The sequence below is a fragment of the Lissotriton helveticus genome, chromosome 9 (genome assembly GCF_964261635.1).
Source record: "Lissotriton helveticus chromosome 9, aLisHel1.1, whole genome shotgun sequence".
In the NCBI taxonomy this organism is placed as follows: Eukaryota; Metazoa; Chordata; class Amphibia; order Caudata; family Salamandridae; genus Lissotriton; species Lissotriton helveticus.
The window spans coordinates 1096737208-1096759194 of record NC_136070.1 but is presented as its reverse complement, the minus strand read 5'-3'; the positions used below and the strand labels follow the sequence as shown (position 1 = coordinate 1096759194).

At 44.1% G+C, this 21987-nt stretch overlaps 1 protein-coding gene across 5 annotated transcripts in view; it reads left to right on the top strand.

Annotated features, from left to right (window-relative positions):
• The window catches only part of FAM3D (FAM3 metabolism regulating signaling molecule D), a 417220-nt gene that overhangs the window by 198479 nt on the left and 196754 nt on the right, over positions 1-21987 (top strand). The window lies entirely within an intron of this gene.

The window sequence follows — 21987 nt, the reverse complement described above, 5'->3', positions numbered from 1 at the left end:
TACATCTGTATGCCATTATATTTTATGTACAAAAATGATATTTCTATGTACACTTTAATGGTTTTTAACCCAAAAAAAGTATAGTGACTTGACTTGCTTATATCTGTGGCACCATTTGACGAATCTTCATGAAATTTTCCCAAAAAAGTGTCAAGCTGGGTCTTGTTGTGCATGGAAAGTTTTGGGTGATCCATCAAGCAGCGGTCGAGAAAAAGGGGGAGTAAAGAAAAGTGCATTTTCCATGTTAATTCCCATAGGGATTTTAGACGTGACTACAGCCAAACCGCTGAATGGAATGACACCAAAGTTTGCAGAAAGGGAGCTCTTGGTCAAGAAAACATGCTTTTTTGCCCTTTGGTGTAAAGCCGTTCAGTGGTTTTTCAGGTATTAACTGAAATCCAAATTTGTATATCTAGGGAAGCAGATCCCCTGAGGATCCGAAAGTCCCCCTGCCATTACTTTAATCAGGAAGTGTTGGCAGCCATCTTGGGACTCGGCTTTAGCAGAGTACCCAAAAAAACCTGAAAACAAAAGAAAAGGGGGCAGGGTAGAATGCCCTGACCCCATATCCCTGGTCCTGGGGCCCCCTAGGGAACCCAGAAGGGAAAAAAGCATTTTGTATTTTGATTTTTTCTGAAATCATGACAGAGTCACAAATCCATTTCAATATATATATATATATATATATATATTCTGCAATAGAAAACTGTATTGCCATTAATTTGCCCTCGGGGTAAAATATAGAAAAGCATCACAGTAATTGAAGACAAATATCAATAACAAAACTGAAATTTAATTATGTACTGAACATTGCACATAGCGAGCATTTTAGTGCGGGATAGTTAAAGTACTTCCTGCCTCATTGTACTAAATAGTGACAGAGAGCTGTTTAAAGAAGGTCAAAAGTTCAGCATGCAGTAAAAACACAGCGCTCATCAATCAATCCGTGGAGCTTTAGACAAGCTTCCAGGGCGCGTTTAATTCATTATGTATTTTCCATGTACTGCTTTCAGTACACTTTGTGAAGTGCACTTCCATTGTCTGAGTAATAGCAACACAGTTGGGGACATGGGTGGCAGTTCAGTGGACTATGCTAGACATAGTCCAGCTTGAAACTCACAGCAAGTTTTATCCTTCTCTTTCTGTTTGCCACCTCCCTATGCACACCACCCCACTATGCCACTGGGAAGTATTCCGTTCATGTAATATTGTTAAATCACACTGTGTAATATTGCATGTCAGTAAATCCCTTTACAGATGATTTCCTGTGTTTTCTGAACAGAAATGGCTTCACAATATTAAAATGTCTATTTTTATATGTTAAGTTAATATCCGCGATAAAAGTAGTTTTACTTTTAAACTGCTACATGATTGGCACACCCACTAGCCTCTGGAGAGAAAGGAAGACAAAGGCTATGCCCCTTTCGCTAGCCAATGTTTAGCCACTCTGAAGAGCCTGGGCATCTAGGTATCTCCCTCATGTGTTTGATAAAATGGAGAATTCCTTTATTCGTCCCTTTAAAAACATGGCTCCTGAGAGTTCCGCTTAGATTCTTTGGACCATAGTCCTTATTTGCAAAATGCACCAGAATCGAGCAGCGGTGGCCGCTGCAGGTAAGCGTGGGTGGGCGGAAGGAGGGTTGAAGTCGACGGAATAGAAACAATAAAATAAATAAATAAATTCTATTCCGTTGTCTGTCTACATCCCGCCACCGCACCCCATGCTTACCTGCACCGACCGCAGCTGGAGAAGCTCCTGCCTGTATCCAGCCCGCTGTTTGAGTGAGTGTTTGGTTAACTAAGTAGGTGTGTGAGTGGCTGTAAAGGAGAGTGAGTTTCTGTGTGAGTGGCTGTATGGGTGAGTGAGTGGTTGTGTGAGTGCTTCTATGGATGTGTTAATGGATATATATGTGGCTGTGTGAGTGGGCACCTGAATGGTTGTATGGGTGAGTGGGGGTTCTGTTGAGAGGCTCTATGGGTGAGTGACTGGGGGTGTGAGTGGGTGGTTGGATGAATAAGTAGATTCAATGAGTAGCTGTATGTATGAGTGAGTGGCTGAATGGGTGAGTGAGTGGCTGTGTGAGTAGGTGTATGGGTAAGTAAGTGGCTGTAATAGCAGCTAAATGGGTGAATGAATGGGTGTTTGAGAGGTTCTATGGAATAGTGAGTGGGTATGCGAGCAGTTATATAGGTGTGTGAGTGGGTGTAATAGTGCTGTGTGGGTGTGTGAGTGGGTGTATGAGTGGTTCTGTAAATTATGATGTAATCAGTATTGTCACTGTCCATGTCATTAGTGATGTAATATGTGAGGTCATGAGCAGTGCATTGCAGGGGTGTAAGTTATAGTTAGCTCAGGTAATGATTACAGCTAAATTTCACTGGTTTTGTACAAGTACAATCTGAGCCTTTGTTTTTTCAGTGAATTATATTTAACTATAACTGATTACTTTCAGTGGTTGTTTGTTTGTTTAAAATGGTATGTTTTAACTGACAATTTAATCTAGCAATAGCACCCCTTTAACCATTTTCTGTGAATTTTTAAGTTTTTATTGTAATGTAAAGTAAAATGTTGATTGCTATATCTGGCATGGGGTTGGGAGTCCAAACCCGGTGTGCACTCCTTTTGGCTTTGTATGGGATGGGGTTGGCAGCAGGTTTGGCCACAGTTCTTGGCCTTTGGTCAGGCCCTGCATACAACACCCACTGCTGTGCACAGCTGACTGCAATTTAAAGGGTGTCAGCTTATGTAAGGGCAGACCTAATGGCTTTGTCGAAGGGTAAAAATACAAAGGTCTATTGACTTTATCAAAGAGTCAGCACATCAACACATATAAACCTGACATATTGGCATTTTACAGGAATCCATCAATAACTATAAGCACATATATATTTCATAAATCCATACATTGAAATGTTTAATAATGGTTTTTGTGTCGTTTTCATTTGAATAAAACATTTTAAAATAAAAACATTTAAACTAGTGTTAGAATCTTTTTTTTTTCTGTTCAAGCTTCAAAGTGCAGCCATAAAATCAAGGGGGCTCTGCACTCCAGCTGAAGAGCAAGAACTAAGTATGTGCGAATTTTGCTAATTCGTTACGCGAATTAGTGCGAAAGCGTACTCGCGGTCCGCAAAATCCGCGAACTTTCACGAGATTGTGGATTTTTTATTTTTGCATGTTCGCAGGATTTTTTTCACTGCGGCTACCGCGAACTTACTCATGCGGTCGAATATGGGCGCGGCCATCTTGTTTTCACTGTTCGCGTTGCGTATTTCCTTTTCCGGTCGCTAATTGCATGCTCGCGTTGTGCATTTCCTGTTTCCGGGGCGCAATTGCGTGTTCGCGTCCGTTTTTGCATGCTCGCGGGGAAAATACCGCGCACACTTACTCACGTGGTTGCAATGGGCGCGGCAATCTGGTTTTTCATTAATTGCTATGGTTCTGGGCATGCCTTTTCTATCCTGTTTCAATCTTTGTAATCCTTTGTTTGTTTGAACTTTTTTTTAATCTTTTTTACTCATTATCTATCTCTCGTTTTTTGTACATCTATATTTTGTGTTTTTTTCAACTTTTTGTTACTTTATAACTACTTTTTTTTAGCTCTCTCTTTTCTTTTCTTTACTTTTTTTTCCCTATTCTTTCCTATTTTTCCTTTCTTTTTTGACCCAGGACCATGGCAAAGGGAGCCGGCAAGTCGAAGGGGAAGAGTCCCGCACCCCGTAGCCGGCTCGCTTGCGGGCGATTAAGGGGGGAGTCAGTAAGTCCCAGGGAGATCTTCAGCGCGGTGGAGGTGACCGCAATGGTCTTCTTTGTGCAGCGCCACCTCCCCAAGACGGCCTCCGTTAGCGTCGCCAGCTATGGGGTAAGGTGTGCCCGGCCATGTATCAGGAGTCTGGGGTCCGGCACACCTACAACCAGGTGAGGCACCGTTGGTCCGACATCCTGGACCAGGAACAAGACCTGCTCGACCTGCTTGGCGTCGAGATCCCTGTGCTTGGTGAGTACCAGCAGCTATTTAATAACTACTTTGTTTTCTTCTGCTCTGTGTTATATTGCAAATATATGTTTTTTCCGAAGAGCAAGAATGCTGCTGATTACATTGCAGGTAAATTATGTTTCAAAAGCTTCTGTGATTGCAGGTGTTCACCTGCTCAGTCAGTGGCGGTGCTACTATGCTTACTTGTTTTCAATTTTGTGCTCATTTGGCCTGAGTGATTATGTATGAGTGTACTTCACAGAACTGCGTAATGCTAGAGAGACTAGATACTCAAGTCCAGTCCTTCCTTTGTACTCCTGCCACTAAGAAGAGATACTGGTGGTGGATTAATAAGTTGAGTATATTATGACCTTTTATGTAGTAGGACATTTTTAGTGGACTGCAATCATGACGGACTGTATCTGTCACTTCGCGTGCTGCCGAGTGCTGCCAGTCCTAGTAGAATATTTTTGTAGTTTGGTTTAGTGAGTTAAATAACTTTCCAAGTAGACGGTCTGTGAATCCAGCAATACTAATATCCTAGTAGACCACATCAGATAGGTCAAATTTAGTGCAATTGTTGTTTATTTCCCCAAAATCATTTGTTATTGTTTTTTTTAAATGTTTGATTTCGTTGACAACAATCATCCATGTTTGCGTCTTTCTTTCATGTACATCAGCTCCTCCCAGGGGCAAGAGGACAGAGGTGGCGGTGGCGGCGCCGGCGGAGCAGGAGGGCCAGGATCGGTCCGCCGGGATGTATGACGTTACAACGCATACTTTTACTCCGCATACCATTACAACGCGGTATTTACAACGAATACCGTTACAACGCATAGCGCTTTGGGGTGCTGGATAGTGGTAAGTATAATTTACTATTCTAACTCCAGTCCCCGTGGACCCTAGGGAAGGTGTTGGATAGTAAATTAAACTTACCTCTTATCCTAGAGCGCCCCCCAGCGCAATGCGTTGTAATGTCATGCGTTGTAATGCCCGCGTTGTAATGGTAGTGCGGAGTAAAAGTTGCGTCGTAACGGGTGTATACCGTCCGCCGAGGGCTCTTCTGCTGGCCCCAGTAAGTTTTCCTGTTAATATTAATAATTATACTTCCCTAACTTTTACAGCACCTATTAATTCCAAACGTTCATCATAATTCTATTTTTTCCTAAATCGTCTTTGATCTTCTTGTAGACTGTTTCTAAATTCTCATCCTGCCTCTACTATGACTCTCTGTGCTACTAATATTTATTATTATTAGTCTGTCTGTGTAGCTAGCTAAGCTTGCACAGTTGGCAAAAGGTGTTAAACAAAACTCCTATTCAGCAATAGTTCTAGGCACTGAGTGCAGTCCTCTGGGTTGTCCATAATGTCTATTGAAGTCTTCTTAATGTTTATGCTTTGACAATTCCCAACAATAAAATGTCAATGGCCACCAAGAATAAGATACTAGTTTACTTTTTGATTGGATAGGAGGACATACTACTACTGTTGCAGGGACTATTCTGCACATACTGAACTATAGACAAGAAATAGGGCATTGGTGATAATAGGCGCAGTTAGACTTTCCACATACCTCAGTCATAACAGAAGTTGAACCCTCAATCTCCTTACTGACTAGCTAGTTAGTCAGAGTCATTATTTAGCTCCCAAATGCAGCGATGATCCCCAATGATTATACAACCCACAACATAAGACTCCGGAGTCAGAGTCCCGACCTCTCAGAGTCACGGAATCATGCTTGCAAATTGCAAACCCTTTCGCTCACTCACTCATGACCAAAAACCACAGAGTCTATGTAAGTTTTAAAGCTTTATCAAAAAGTAAAACAACTAGCTTTGTGTGTACTCTGTATATTATTTTTCAATTGTGCATTATATAAAAACATTTATTAAAATCAACTTCATACTAGAAGAGAAACGGTGAAATCATGAAAACTGAACAGTGGCTGATTTACACATTAATTGTGGGAGACCCCTCACCTGGTTGGAACTTAAAGTACTGGTGGTGATGATGATGAGTAACATATTGCTCTTGTTTGTAGAAGGGAATCTTCTGTCTGTTATGAGAAAAAAAGGTGCGCGTTAAAAAGTAAGCATTCATCAGTTGTGCCAAAAAGTGTAGCATGTTATGGCTAAGCATAAATAAAAAAAACACCCTCCCCTTCTGAAAGGGGTATTTTTAGTTTAGACTAGTCACAAATAATTAAATTTGTTTATGTAGTAAAACATTTTTTCATTCCTAGACAAAATAGGGAGTGGTGTATATGGCATCTAAAAATATGAAATGTATTTTCTAGGCGGAACACCATCGGCACAGCCCACCACCAGTGCCGGGGCCTGCGCGGAGGTGGTCACTCCAGGGGCGGATGCGGTGACAGCAGGAACTGATGTGGGGGATGCCTCGGTAGTGGCGGGCAGCGGTAAGCTATTATGTTCCTTACTTATTGAGATTGCAGAGTAGGCTCGCTGCAGGAATGTATATGTTGTACAGTACAAGTACACTTTGCTGTTAAGAAGATTTACAAATTTAGAACTACATTTTTGTCAACCAGGTAGAAGACAGTCACCCTTGACTTCACATTAGCAATAGCATTAGCGGCGGAAGTTGACGAGCAAGCAATGGCCTCCTCTAAATTTGACTTCAACTCAGCTGTGAAGGACGAGCGAGTTAAATTAATGACTGGCAAAGAATGATACGTGTTTTTGAATGCAGGCACAAGTGGCTGGGAATCTGATGCATGGCCGGTTGAAGGCTGAAGCAAGGATGGGTGGAAGGAGAAAGAAAGGAGGACTGCCTGGGTGGGTGAAACAGAAACTGTATGTTTCGCAATATATACTTTGGGTCAAATTCAAATGCAAGTCAAGCATGGATGCATGGGTGGCGGTTTACAAAATAAAATAAAAAGGGTGTTTTTCGGTGAGAAAAAGTAAGGTTTGTCCGGTTGAGACATTAAGAAGAATGATTGACATTTACTTTGAATGGATGGATGCCTGGATGGTATCTTCCTCATAGATAGCATAGGTGTTTGACGAGTAGACAGAGTAGACGATCACTGGATGAATAGTGTTACTTTGAAGAGCATGTAACACCGCACGTCCGTGCCAGAGTAGCAAAGCCGAGGAAAGTAGAAGTTGTCATTCTTCAGAGTACTCCCTTGACTAACAGTAGTTTGCAAGCACAGCATATATCATGTATCTATATAGTATAGTTCACATTATCAAGTCAAGTCACAAGGGCCTTCCTCCGGCGATTACGGGGACCACTCACTCACTACCTATGTTAGTAATTTTTTTTCACCTGTGTCATTCATGTGTGGCCTATCGGTGTTCACTCAATCAATAAAAACAAAGCACCTAAAGTCATCCCTTATATAAGCAAATATCCTGTGAAGGGATGGATGATCATATTATCTTCTTCATTTTCCTTTTGTAGTAGTCAGGGGCAGGGCAGGGTAAAAGTTAAATTAATTGAGCAGTATCCCTTGTAACAGAGTATGGCCAGTGCCTCCCATAATAGAAAAGTAAGAGCTTCCCCACCTGCATGTACTGGGCTGGTAACAGTAACGCGAGTCTGCATCATCATGGCTTGCGTCTGTTTTTCTTGGGTGCAAGCTGACTGCGATGGCATTATGCCAGCTTCCACAAGCCTACGTACTAATTTCGCTAAACAAGAGAGAAGAAGAAGACTGGTGTACTGTCTGAGTCTAATGTAGTGAGCCCATATAGTGCTAGTAGAATTCCTGAAACTCCCACTAATGTTAGAGCAGAGGCCGACGAAGTGGAAGGTTAGATAGATACATGCCACAAATGTTATGTACTGTGCTTGCAAGTTGCTAGTGCTACTGTGACACAATTTCTGTTGAATTACTTTTGTGTTAATTTTAAAGAGTATTGGTTACAGCATTTATTTATTTCTTCATAGATACTCCTTCTAAACTATCAAGGAAGGAGTTGGCTGTCTGGGCCAGGCAATGGAAGCTTGAGGCAATTGTCGCTGAATATCGGCGGCTGGTGGCTCAGGAAGCGGAGGATGACTCTCAGTCAACATCGATAACAACAGCTGCATCCTCCTCCGCTGCCCCTGGGTCATACAACCAGTGCAATCCTCCAGCTGTACGGCGCCGTGGTCCGGCAGCCACCCACCGCCGAGCAGCGAAACCAACAGCTGTCCCCAACTGTACCTGCAAGGCTCGTGTGCACCGACTAACCCTGCGAGTGGCCTACCTTGAGCAGGAGGTGGAGAGGCAGAAAGCCCTGCTCAAGACCCTCCGGAGAGAGCTGCGTAACCACCTGGCCACAGGACACCGCCGGCCAAAGTAGAGAGAGACTGTCCCTTGCCCCTTTTTAAAGACTTTTGGGGGGGTGGGGTGGGGGGGAATTGGTTGTTGGGGTTTTGGAAGTTTTCTTCTGGACATTTCATGGACATTGGTTGGGGTTAGGGAGGGGGTGGGTTGGGCCTTGTGGGATTAGGGTCGAAATAATTATTTATTTTCCACTTAAACATAGCATACACGTTTTTACTGTTTTGTGGGGGAGGCAGGGGGGGGGTTAACTGTACATTTGTTTCCCCGAAACTTAACTGGCTGGTTGATTCAAATTGTCTAAGTAATCACCCAAATTTGTACAAAAGTGCCACTAACAGAGTTAGCGAATTCAATTGTCCTACTACTTTACTAGTACTAACGTCAGTCTCTCCTCTCCTCCTACTCCATTATTCTTCCTCCCCCAAAATGCTTATCTGACCTGTGATTCGTGTTTGAGAATAGGGCTAGGCACAGGGCTGGCTGCATGGCGATTAAGGTTGGCTATGGAATCCGGTACGGATGAAATGGCATCGTTGTGATGGTAGTAGTAGTAGTGGTACACACTGGCAGTAGCAGCATATGAAAAAAAAGGAAATGAGACATTGAGTGGCCAGAAGAGCATTAGAACAGTACGATAGTACATAGTACAGTTCACAAGAACAGTGCCATAAATTGTAGCCTAAGCAATGCTAAAGTATTCAATAAAAAGTTAACTACTAGTTGCGTGGATTATAGCTACTACAAGAACTAGTACTGAAGGACACAGCAGCGCAAGCTTTCGTCAAGTGTAGGAGGATGTTGCTGTTGATGAATCCACTCAAATTGTGAATTGATTTGCAAATACTCATGGGTGTGTGTCAAGCAGAATAAGAATATATCCTCGGATTCCTTGACCTGCCTTGAAATTGATTTTCTGTTGCTTTTGACCTTATCCTCCCCAGCAAGTGTGTGGAATTATTGGTGTCAATTAGTCACACCTCAATGAAAACCACACAGCCGGGGGGAAGCGGGTTAGGGTTTGAAAAATGGATGGGAATGGGGGTTTTTGGGAAAGGTTTTTGGAGAGAGAAAAAAACCACAGCCTGGACAAACAACAAATGAAGAAAAACACATCTATGGATACGAACATATCCATAAATCTTTTAAGGGACATAAAGGAAGTGCATGCATGAAGTTGTTTGCTAAATGGATGGTATAGTTACTGAAAAGTAGTACTTATACTACAACTTACTAACTCGTACTAAACAATTAGACAGTACAGGGCTGCAGTAATTACGCAATTTCACTTGCCTATCTGCCCTCAGAGAGAATAAACACTTAGTAGTACATTACATTAGTTTTAAAAATAGCAAAGAAACTTATCAAATAGCTGTAGGGATGAATTTGAAGCAGAGAGCAAACGCTCTCATGGAAGTTCACAACAATAACATTATTTAAAAGATAAGGGCAGATGAAGTGGATACTGTAACTGTATGTTGTAGTTGTCCTGGTCAAATTGGGAAGTTGCATGCATCCAGCCATTCCTCTTATTCGCGGTACTCCTCCATTCCATTGGGCGCTCCGTTGATCAATCTTGGCACTGTCCACTGCCTGCGTGGCGGATGCAGAATTGCGGATTGCTATGGTAAGCCTGAGTTAATGTTTTTTCCATCGCACAGGGTAAGTGATGGCCTGTAATTGTCGATGGAAAAACAGAATGTGATATTAAAACACCCCGGAGGAAAAATATAAGGTACGGTGTGTAGTGCAAAAATAACACTTTCACTTTCACTTTCAGAGGCGACAGTATTACATACATGCATCCTTTCTAAAGTGCCTACTCTGAGTCTCTGTTTCCAGGATAATAATTAGCACACAGCAGGCCAGGGCCATGCAGACGGTCAAGGCAGGCACCACTGAGTGAACCAACCTCCATGTAGCATACCTCTTTGACACAGACAGACAAAGCAGATCTAATTTTATACAGCAAGCCACATAGCCGCAATTTTACATGAACCGCTATCTGGACTCTGGCATAACACTACACTGGATCGACCACTCCATACCACGACTAGACAGACATGTAGTTCTGCTGTGGTTGTTGTTGACTTGTTTACCTGTTTGCCGCTCACAAAATGGCCATAGTTCTTCTGTAAATCGACAATGATGATCCATCCATCCCAGTGAGTGACTGTAAAGATATTATGTAACTTTGGTCATCATGACTCATCATCAATCATCATGGTGTTGGCAAACTCAGTGTTGTTCATGCAGTCACAGTATACACACAGTGAGTCCAAGGACATTTTCCATATTAAAAAATGCAACGTAGTGGCCCCTGCAGTAGAAGTACAATTTGCATTAAACATGGTAAACAGAGTAGACTTGAGTTACATATAGTGTGTAAAAGATTAAATAATAACAGAACACATAGGATTCATTTCATGCTTAACAAACAAACAGCAATTGCTTTCATCAGAGCCAGACAGCCAGTGTTGTCCACTGCATGCCATCTCATCATTCATTACCTGTTCCATTTTCTGTCAGCATATTATTCTTAAGTGAAGGGCCACAGGGTAGCCTCTCGTGTCAATTTCAGAAGTAACAGTCAGTATAGTCAGTCATTCCAGTCCCAATTCTTTTGAGGGGACTTGTCTACGAAGCAACAGTTTATTGATTCTGCGTAATCCGGCCATCTGCCTTGAGGGAAATGGATAGGGGGAGTCTGGAGGAGGGGAATAGAGGAGCATGACTCAGTTGTGAACTTGTGAACTTCAGGAATGCAGACAGCGGCACCTTCAATATGGAAAGAAGACGAAGACAGTGCTGCTGATGGATTTGTTGTGATTAGAGTTTTGTTGTGCTAAAAGTTGCAAAACAAAGAAAAAGACACAGAAATAAAAGTGAATAAGGACAAAAAAAATAAAAAGTAAGTATTTCAAGCCTAGGTGTCAGGAAAGTAGAGCTCGTCCTCAAACTCTGTGAATTGAAACGGGAGTAGGTCAGCTAACAGAGAAGAACTTCCGTCACCTAAGTCGGTGTCCTCTTCTTCCTACGTGGATTCACGTATTTTTTAATCTGGTGGTATGAAGTGCTGATTCATCTTGATCATTGTTAACCTCTCCACATTTTTGGGCGAGAGGCGGGTCCTTTTTGAAGTTACAATGACACCAGCAGCACTGAAAACACGTTCACAAGACACACTTGCGAGTGGGCAAGACAAATAATTTATAGCGAGCTTGGTAATCAGTGGCCATTGAGGCCTTTTCCCATACCAATACACAATGGGTTCTGATCAAATATGACCTCTGGTGGGTCATCCAGATAGGCCTTCACCATCCACTCAAGGTCCTCCAGGGGTGCTCCACTTTGCGTACCATCTGTTGCCTTTGCATCAACACTGGAACGAGCAAACCCTTGATGAGTTATCCAATCCGCTTCCGACAATATTATGACTGGCCTGGTGCAGGTGATGATGATATGGTTGCTGGTGTCAGTAACGGCTCTGAGGGAAAGTGACTGCCTTCGGCCACAGAAGTGGACCTTGACGCCGGATGGCCTGCTGCTTCAGTAGTACTTGTGGTGGTTCCTTCAATTTACTGCCGATCTTTTTCAAACCGAGTGGCTGACAGAGCTAGCCAATGTTTGTACTTGGAAACATCTACTTCAGAATAAAAGGAATGAATGTATTGCTGGACAGTGCCTTTTTGTACCGTGGATCCAGAATAGTGGCACAAATGTAATGTTGTTCTGAATGTATTGCTTTAAGACTTGCATTGTCAACTAGGTGGCTTAATAAGCTCTCCGCCAACCGATATGCGTCTTGTTTTTCAGCATCAACTCGGAACGTTGAAGACACCGCCTTCAGTTGGTGCTCTAGCATGCGCAACATTGGGATAGCTTTGCCCAAAGTACAGTCCTCCCTGCTGACTTCACGGATGAAGACCTCAAAAGGACAAGGCATGTCTGTCAGGCTTTTAACTAGGTCCCATTCCTCCACCTCTAGCCTGATGTCTTTCATAGAAGCAGCCCATGCGTGAAAGACATACTCATTGATTACCAAGTACTGCTCAAACAGACGCTCAAGCATGTAGAAGGTTGAGTTCCAACGTGTTGCCACCTCCTGGATGAGTCCTCTGACTGGCACTCTACGGTCAGGTTGAATGATCCTCAGCTGCTTCCGGGCCATAAAAGAATGGCTGAAATGTATGCAGAATCTTCGGCAGGTGGTCAGTAACTTGCTGATTGTGTTTTCTTTTTTCAAGAAATCTTGAACAATAATGTTAATGCTGTGCGCCAAACACGCCACTCTGAAATAGCCACCATCAGCCATGGCCTTAACTATATTACTGCCGCAACTCTGGCAAAATAGGACCAGCAAGGAACCTTCCATTTAGGGCAGACTGTTGCCACAAATTCTAGAAAACCCACCCCTTCCACGAAAGAAAAAGGGAGAAGGTCCATCGCTAACATTTTAGCCAGCATTGCATTATACAGACGTGCCGTTAGGTGGTTGGTTTCAAATGGCGCCTCTGACCAAAACATGCATTTAATGGTGGTCTGGACCGTTTTCATATGTGATGATGATCCAGACTTCTTCAACCCAGTTAGGCTCTTTGATGTACTTTTTCGCATTGGTGTCTCTACCAGACTCTTACTGTGCCTCCTAGATGTTGCTGGGGTAGAGGGTGTGGTCGCTACCACTGCAGTGCTGCTGCCAGGGGTACTGTGTGTACCAGAAACAATGTCTCTCGCTTCTTCACCTCCCCCCTGCACGATCAGCTCCTTGTCATCACCAGATGCAATATCAATGGCTACATTTGGATTTGTACTTTTGGCTTTCCGGATGTTACTTAGGTGCGCCTCCCACTGGATGCTGTGGTGTTTATGGAGATTACCTCTCTGGCCTCCGGTACCATAGTTGGTACCAAGCTTACCCCGACTAACTGCTTTACAAATCGAACAAATAACGTGGTTTTCCGCCTTTTTGCTAATACTAAAGACCTCCCTAACTGGGGATTTGAGATTTCTGGTGGTGGTGGGGGAGGTGCCACTTTCAATGCCAGATGAAGAGGAGGATGGGCATGGCGGAATTTGTCTCTGTTGTGCACTTACAGCACCACTACTTGAGGTAATGGAGGTCGAGCTGGATGGAGGTCCCTGCCGGCCCTTATGAAGAGAAAATATGGAAGCTGTAGGTCGTGTTGCTGTAGTAGTTACCTGTGTTGGTGGTGGTACCGGTGCCACGCCGCCCACATCCCCTGCAGCATTTCGGGATAGGGTAAAAATGTATGTCTGCTGCATGCCCGCTGGGGCTGGAGTGAAGACAGTGATGACTGGGTCGTCATCGTCAGACTCTTCATCAGCAGCAGAATACACCACTTCTTCTTCTTCTTCGTCATCACCCATAACTAAATGCCTTGCGGGAACCTTCCATTTACCTAGCTTTGTCAGCTCATGGCGTGCCTCACTCTCAGACTGAATTGGTGGGTGCCAATCAAGATCTAGATCATCAGAAGGAAGGGGGCATGAAGAGGAAGTTGTACTAGTAGCCCTCCTTTTCCTTGCTGGGGATCTGGAAGACAATGGATCATCAGGAGTGGCTTGCTCAGCTGATACCTCCGTATGAATCTCGATTTCCTCATGTGCCGCTACATCCGGAGGAACAAGCATTGTGGGCAGTTGTGCCTCTCCTTGTGCCTCTCCTTGTGCCTCTCCTTGCGCCTCTCCTTGCGCCTCTCCTTGCGCCTCTCCTTGCGCCTCTCCTTGCACTTCTCCTTGTTGCACCTGTGGTTGTTGTTGCTGCTGTGGTTGAACACTCGTCAGATGAATTACACCCTGCGTTGATTGGATGCTACTTTGCGATGAGTCAACGCCAACATCACTGGTCGATGGTGAAAGAGCAATTAAAGTGGCTGCCTCTGCGGCACTCATGGGCTTGGGCCTAACTTGGCGTGGTGGCACTGAGACCAATGAAGTGGAGGTGCTGTTCCCAGCTTGGTCCCCGGCGGACACCGCTGCTGCAGGCATTGTTTTTTTTCCCAAAAAAAGTGTCAGTCGGCACACCAGTTTTCTTGGTAAGGGCCACCACTTGCTTCTTCTGCTCCTTCTTACTGGCAGTGGCACTGGCAACTTTCTTGGTAGAGGAGCTACGGCCAACTTTCTTTGGGCCCATCTTCTTCAGATGTCAGAACAGCAGGACGCAGTTGCATGAGTTGCAGAGTTGTCTGTGGCCACACGTGACGTCACGTGACGTTGTACACACACCGCAGCAGTACAACAAGTGATGATGATGAGGATGATTCCTGGTTCTCAGTCTTTGTGCACCTAAAAGCAAAGAAGCCAGAGGAACATCAGTTAAATAAATTTTGCATAGTCGTGCTTGATTTAATACTATTGCAACTAGGCATTTATTATTATTAAAACAACACACCCAAAAACGGAAAGACCCAAAATAAAAATTGCAATTCTAATCAAAAATGGATGTTTAAATTAATAGAAGAGAGACTACACAGAGAGAGTTGTTTCATGCACCCATTCATCATATAACCCTAGGCCTAATGGCCCGCAACCGCAAGCTTGCTGGCCTATGGCAAAAACTGCCTGTACTCAATATGCCCCTCCCCCCCACCCACATGGCCAGGCCCCGACAACACCCAGAAAATTGAAATTTACACAAAAATCACCCCAATGCAATGCCATACATGCCCTAAATGATGTTTAAATTCAAGAGACCCCACAGAAAGACTTGGTCCATGCACCACTGACTACCCCTGGGCATAATGGATGAAAGCAAGGCAGACTGGGTGCAGGCCTATGGCACAAAGCACACTGCCTGGCTTCAAAATGGCCCCTAGACCCCCACCGACATGGCCAGGCCCTGGACCAGGCCTCAAAAAGGCCCCCACCCACATGGCCAGGCCCTGGACCAGGCCCCAACAACACCCAAAACATCGAAATACACACAAAAATCACGCCAAAACAATGCCATCCATGCCCTAAATGAGGTTTAAATTGAAGAGACCCCACAGAAAGACTTGGTCCATGCACCACTGACTACCCCTGGGCATAATGGATGAAAACAAGGCAGACTGGGTGCAGGCCTATGGCACAAAGCACACTGCCTGGCTTCAAAATGGCCCCTAGACCCCCACCCACATGGCCAGGCCCTGGACCAGGCATCAAAATGGCCCCCACCCATATGAACAGGCCCTGGACCAGGCATCAAAATGGCTCCCACCCACATGGCCAGGCCCTGGACCAGGCCTCAAAATGGCCCCCACCCACATGGCCAGGCCCTGAACCAGGCCCCAACAACACCCAAAAAATCGAAATACACACAAAAATCACCCCAATCCAATGCCATCCATGCCCTAAATGATATTTAAATTCAAGAGACCCCACAGAAAGACTTGGTCCATGCACCACTGACTACCCCTGGGCATAATGGATGAAAGCAAGGCAGACTGGGTGCATGCCGATGGCACAAAGCACACTACCTGGCTTCAAAATGACCCCTAGACCCCCACCCACATGGACAGGCCCTGGAACAGGCCTCAAAATGGCCCCCACACACATGGCCAGGCCCTGGACCAGGCCCCAACAACACCCAAAAAATCAAAATACACACACAAATCACCCCAATCCAATGCCATCCATGCCCTAAATGATGTTTAAATTGAAGAGACCCCACAGAAAGACTTGGTCCATGCACCACTGACTACCCCTGGGCATAATGGATGAAAGCAAGGCAGACTGGGTGCAGGCTATTGGCACAAAGCACACTGCCTGGCTTCAAAATGGCCCCTAGACCCCCACCCATATGTCCAGGCCCTGGACCAGGCATCAAAATGCCCCCCACCCAAATGGCCAGGCCCTGGACCAGCTATCAAAATGGCCCTCACCCGCATGGCCAGGCCCTGGACCAGGCCTCAAAATGGCCCCCACCCACATGGCCATGCCCCAACAACACCCAAAAAATCAAAATACACACAAAAATCACCCCAATACAATGCCCCCATGCCCTAAATGAGGTTCAAACTCAAGAGACCCCAAAGAAAGACTTGGTCCATGCACTACTGACTACCCCTGGGCATAATGGATGAAAGCAAGGCAGACTGGGTGCAGGCCTATGGCACAAAGCACACTGCCTGGCTTCAAAATGGCCCCTAGGCCCCCACCCACATGGCCAGGCCCTGGACCAGGCCTCAAAAAGGCCCCCACCCACATGGCCAGACCCTGGACCAGGCCCCACAACACCCCAAAAATCAAAATACACATAAAAATCACCTCAATCCAATGCCATCCATGCCCTTAATGATGTTTAAATTCAAGAGACCCCACTGAAAGACTTGGTCCATGCACCACTGACTACCCCTGGGCCTACTGGCTAGTTTGGCTTTAACACGCACCCCAACATTTAAAAAACTTCCACATATAACAGTGAGCTATTCAATTCCATGCCATCCATGCCGCAAATGATATTTAAGTTCAACAAAACTCACAGAAACAGTTGTATTATGCACCCATGACTAACCTTGGGCCTACTGGATACTGTGGCTACCCACAATATTTTTTTTAAAGTTGTGAAAAAGTTTATAAATTGTAGTTGCAGCAACTGCAATGCCCCAAACAAACAACACCAACTTACTTGTAAAATCTCAAATCCAAAAGTGATCCAAACAAAAAGTCCTCAAATACAAATATCCAGCCGCACCCTCAAAGAGTAGTCCTTCCAGGTCCAGATCCAAATGAAAAGTGACCAGGACATGGACAAAGCGCTGGGAGGAGCCTGCTGGACAGGAACAGGAAGTTGGAGACTCTGGGGCACTTCCTTCCTTTCACCCCCCAAAAATGGACTCCTTGCACAAAAGAACTGCAGCCAAATGTCAATCTGAGGAGTTATTCTGATCCAAATCATCATTTTCAGAAGGTTTATGCTGCCAGCGATAGATTTCTTGGGCAGAATTGCAATTTTTGCGACTTCAGGAAAGCGAGCTGTTCAAATCTCCTGCCGGATGTCAGCTGCGCGTCGCATCGACGTATTCGCAATTGTTTACTCTCGCGATGCGTGATCTTGGGCCCATATGACGTATTCGCGTTCTCGAAGTCTTGCATTGCAAGATGGCGGGACTCCATGACATACTAGTAGTCGTAAAGATTCTATTTTTGAAGCGCGACCAAGCAAAAGAAATTAGCTAACTAGCGAATTGTGGATTTTTGGGCAAATTCGCGCGGTTCGATGACCGCAAAATTGCCAAAAATCCGCAAATTCTGTGAATGGAACGAATTTTCCGCCCATGCTTAGCAAAAACCTCCAGTGTGGAGTGATTTAAAAATATATATGGTAAGCTCTCCTTTGGGCATGGAGCCAGGGGATCATGGGGAGTGAGTGGGCCTCACCACTCTTGGGCCCCGGGGACCTGGTCCCCTGGATCAGAAAGCAAATTAAAGGGGAGGGGTTAATGCAAACCCTGTCCCATGCCACTATAGAGCCAAGAGGACACCATCCCTCTGGCCCAATTTCTAAAAAATAAGGGATGGGCACACAGCACTCCTACCAGAACCACTGTTGAGCCCCCGGGACCTCATCCCAGAGGGCCATATTTCTTAGTAAGGTGGAGGGCAGTAGCAGCCCTGCCTCCACTTGCAGGATTCTGCCTTGGGGACCCCATCCGTGGGGAGCTATACTTCTCACTCTTCCAGGGAGCTTACCACCAAGCACTGTCGTTCCCTGTCCGGGAGAGTGTGTGCATACTCTGCCTGCACTCTCTGTGGCAGGGAACTCAGCTTTCTTACCACTCAAGTGGGAGCAAAGGAAATGTGTCGCCCCTGCCAGCACCCAGTATGGCCAGCTGGGGATATGGGGGACTTGGGGTCCCAATGACTCCCTAATTTGGATTTTATTTTATAGCTATTTACCCTGGGTTGGACACCAGGGTACACACCTATAAAATAAAAAAAAGTGGTGTTGGGCTCTTGCCCAAAACTGAAAAGGAAGTTGTAGGTGCCCCTAGTGGGCACCAGGGCTCCCAGTTGATAAAAAGTATGCTAGCCTCCACCGACTGCACTGTGTGTGCTAGATGCAGAGGAGGCTGGGGCCACAGGAGACCTGGGGTTTCCCTCTGCTGCCCCCAAACAAAAAAAAACATGTTTGTGTTCTGAGTGGGTACCGGGAAAGCCAAAACAAATTTAAAGAAAAGAAAGATGAGTAATAAATGAGGGGAAGGAGACACATTTGTTATTCACTGCTCTGTGAAGGAGAACACCACAATGCCCTGTGAGGGCTATTTACATTGATTACCTTGGTGGTGTCCTACATGGGGCAGGGGCACTAGCAAGCATTCATTTAATGCTGTGGAGACTGCAAGGAGTGTAGCAGCCACCCAAACAACCCAATCCTAGCTGGAGCTCTAATCTCTGTCAGCTGTAGTACATGACCCTCGATTGTTTTTATGAATGTACTATGTGAGTTGAAAAATGTAAAAAGAAAGACTCAGGGTCATGTAGGTTTTATGAAACAAAAACGCAAAACAATTTGTTTCTGAGTCATTCTTATAAAAATGTTCAACCCACATAATGAATTTTTAAAAATTATGTTAAAAGAAATACTATCAGACATGTTTTTTATTAAACTTGATTAAACATTTTGATAATAATCACTATTGTTAAGCATTACATTGTGTGAATGACTGAAATATACATTGGATTAAAAATATTGCCGATTTTCGGAGAAAGATGATGGGTCTGCTTTATATGTAATGAATTCTCACCCCTTGAGAAAGCCAATAGGCTGACATTTTATATTTTGGTTTTGTGTCTGTTTGACAAACTCAGTAAGTCTGTCTTAGTGATGCCAGGACCTGAGAGACCTATTGCATGCTGTACATGCCAGAAAGCTGTGTGGTTGGGGGTTTATTACTTGAAAGAGTCCTGGATGCAAAGCCTGGGGGGGGGGGGGTTGATTCAAGTGATGTGTAGAAAACATTCATGGAACAGTGGCAGCCATGCTGGAGGTAATCGGCTGCTCACTTGCAGAGCAACCAATATTTTACACAGCAATTTTATGTTACCCAGAAAATATTTATAAATATGAGGAGTCCAAAGTCCAAAGTCGTACTACCTACAGTGAGGAATGGAATGCAATGTAGAAGACTGATCAACTACTTTTAAAGTCCTCTTTTCATGTTAGAGGAAGGATAGCTTTGCTGAGAGTAAGGGTCTCATAACAAGTACGATAAAATTAACAATTCTGGCTGGTATCTCTTGTGAAAATCCAGCCACTTCAAGTATGTATCCAAGAATGCAGAATAGACATGGTGACTTGGGAAATGTAAGTAAAAACAGGAAAGGCTGGGGGGCATATTATCAAGAACAGGCGATAAAATTATCGCTGCTTTACCGGCAGGAAACTTCCGCTAAAGCGGCGATAATGGGCTTGATAATATGTCCTTGTGAATTCCCATAGCAGCCCAGGTTCTGGTGTTAACCTGGGCTGCTATGGGAATTCACAAGGGCATATTATCTAGCCCATTATCGCCGCTTTGGCAGCAGTTTCCTGCCGATAAAGCGGCGATAATTGTATCGCCTGTTCTTGATAATATGCCCCTAGATTTTATGTCTGGTCTACATTCTTCTTTATTTTTCTTACCAGTTTTGTGTGATAAAAAAAATATAAATAGAAGCTATATAGATGTGCTTTGCATTTTCTTCCTTCATCATTAGTCCGTTCAGGGGTCATTGACATTTTGCTTCCACTCTTAACACCACACTGAGGGGACAAGTGGGTCAGGCAACTTCCGCCATTGGCTCCTTGGCACTGTGAGTAATGTCATTTTATCCTGCTCACATGTGCATATCTGCCTACAAAGAAGTGCATCTCACTGCCAAAAGAAGTGGACTCACACTTTACATAACTTTTTTATTTTTTCTTTGCATTCTTTACTGTTTTTTAGTCATCACTGTAAGTTTAAATTATGGACCCAATTTACAAAAAAGTAGTAAACCTGTACCTGTAGATTCATGCCTAAATGTAGGCGCAATTTGCAAATTTTTAGATTTCAGAATCATTCCCTGAACTGTGCTTGTAAAGTTGTGAGTTTCACAGTTCACAGGCATAATTCTCTAAACGTTATGTGACTGCTTCTAAGGGCTTCTAGACCCACTTCATAGTGGAGAATTCCATATGGGAGTTTTTTCTCCAAGAGGAAAGAATGTTTTCCTGAGAGAAAAGCCCTTCCTCTGAACTCTCTCTAAAAGTGTGTGTGATTTGTTCCCCTTCCTATCCAGCCCTAAGCCTTTGCTACGATGGAAACGGGTCTGATTGCAGGTTGGGAATACCCACAAGCAAATTTGGCTATGTGTATTTCCTAACTTTCAAGGCAAAACACATCTTGGAATGGCCACACTCATGTGGAAATATCTGCCCGTGCAAATGGTCATAAAAGACTAGTGTCAAACCCTTTTTAAGAGTGCTCCGGCAGAGCCTTTGTGATATGCAAGTGTGGTAGGTGACAGCTCCCCCCTATAAAGTCAGAGATATACCATCCTCCAAACACCTATTCTCCATTGCTTCACTGTCTGGGAGCAATAGACAAAGACCAACTGCCAAATATAACTAGTCATGCCACCCAGGGAACAAGCTGCAGGCACCAAATAGTTAGGACTAGAAAATTCAACTTTGTAAAAGTGGCATTTTCAGAATTTTGACTTAAAATTCGACTTTATCTTTAAAGAGGGTCTTAAATTACAATTATTTAGACATCTACCTCAACACTCCTAGATGCTCCTAATTGAAAGTTAGCACTAGTTAAATGAGGTAAGTTAACTTAATGTTATCCTACAGTAGAGGCAGCCTTCCAATAGCGAAAAAAGAATTTTTAGAGTGTGTCACTACCAGGACATGTAAAAGTTAAAAGTATATGTCCAGTCCAACTTTTTAAATACACCACACCTTGCTCTATGGGCTGTTTGGGGTCTGCTCTCGGGGTGACTTATATGTATTAAAAAGGATGTTTAGGCCTGACAAAAGCTTTTTTTTGCCAGGGTGGAATGACAGTTTCATACTGCACACAGACTGCCAAGGCAGGCCTGGAACATGTTTAAAAGGGCCACTTAAGTGATTGACACACTCATGCTGCAGGCCCACTAGTAGAATTGAATTTACAGGCCATGACTACATGTGGTACCACTGTACTAGAGACGTCCAAGTAAATTATATGTGCCAATTGGGTGTAAGCCAATTCCACCATGTGTAAAAGAGAGAGCAGATACACTTTAGCACTGATTAGCAGTGGCAAAGTCTGCAGAGACCTAAGGTCTACAAAACACGATCAGCAAAAAAGTACAAATAAGGCAAAATGTTCGGGGGAAAACCACCCTTATGCGGACAGGCCTAACACATATGGTTTCCATGTTTAAGCGGTGGCATGTTTTCTTTTTCTTTTCATTTTTGCAGCATATGCTTCCAGTAAAAAAAAAAAAAAAACATTACAAACAACTGCAGAGGCCAGATTATTTGTATTTTCCAATGCCCATAATACTTCTGATGGGTTTTTCTAGCTATAAGACAATATATTCCAACATGAAGTTCTGGGAATCAATTCAAACATAGATAAGGGGTGATAAAGATTACGATATTAAGGACAGTGTATGGTATTTTCTCATGGAATTATTAAGAATTGAAGCGGAAACAATCCTTAAACCAAAGTATATTATTAACAATATTAG